We start from the raw sequence: 883 nt of genomic DNA on the forward strand, positions 1-883 counted from the left end.
TGTGTGTGTTGTTGTTGTGTGTGTGTGTGTGTGTGTGTGTGTGTGTGTGTGTGTGTGTAAGCGGTTGGAAACGAAGGGTATACATGCGATGGAAGATTTTCTATATATAATTTCTATATAATTATAAATATTTACTTCTTTATGTTGGAATAAATACTGCTTAAATTTTTAAATGCAAAAATAATTTTAAATATATATATGGAGAAAACAGAAATATGGAGAAAACATGAACAGTTGTACAATTTATTGACGAGAAGACCATTGAAGCTGTCCCAATAACCTGGATTATTAATAAAAAATATTATTGGCCGCCGTTCCAAATGGAAAAAATTATAGCAGCAATCAAAAAACCGAACCTAATACATGCTAAGCCTTCATATTACAACTTTTAGAAACAATAGTTTTGGTTAATATATAAATATAACATTTATATTTAAATGCATATTGCTTCTTTATTTAATAATAATTAATCAATAACATGTTATTTATTATTTTCCATTATAATAATATAAATATTTACACATTTTTTAGACAACTATCGAATAGCTAGGCAGAAAGCAAAAAAAGAATTTATGTCTGAATTGGCTTCCAACATTGATAATAACAAAGTTCCAAAAAAAAGTCTATTATATTATAAAAAAAATTATAAAAGAAGTTCTCTTCCTCATCAGATTCTCTTGCAAAGGATACAGGATTATCGCACGCCTCCAGTTATGCAAAGTCTGTTTCAATATTAAGCATCTCATAATTATATATATATACCATTTTTTAAATATTAATTTATATGAAAATCAATGAATATCAATGAATATCAATATTCAAATTTTAAATTATATGTGTATATATATATATATATATATATATATATATATATATAATAATA

The 883-nt window shown here is 24.6% G+C and overlaps 1 pseudogene; it reads left to right on the top strand.

The window, feature by feature from the left end:
- The first annotated feature begins 215 nt into the window (after positions 1–215).
- Positions 216–737, top strand: LOC105621700 (annotated as a pseudogene).
- Positions 738–883: the final 146 nt, after the last annotated feature.

The sequence above is a fragment of the Atta cephalotes genome (assembly GCF_000143395.1).
Source record: "Atta cephalotes unplaced genomic scaffold scaffold00036, whole genome shotgun sequence".
Taxonomy (NCBI): domain Eukaryota; kingdom Metazoa; phylum Arthropoda; class Insecta; order Hymenoptera; family Formicidae; genus Atta; species Atta cephalotes.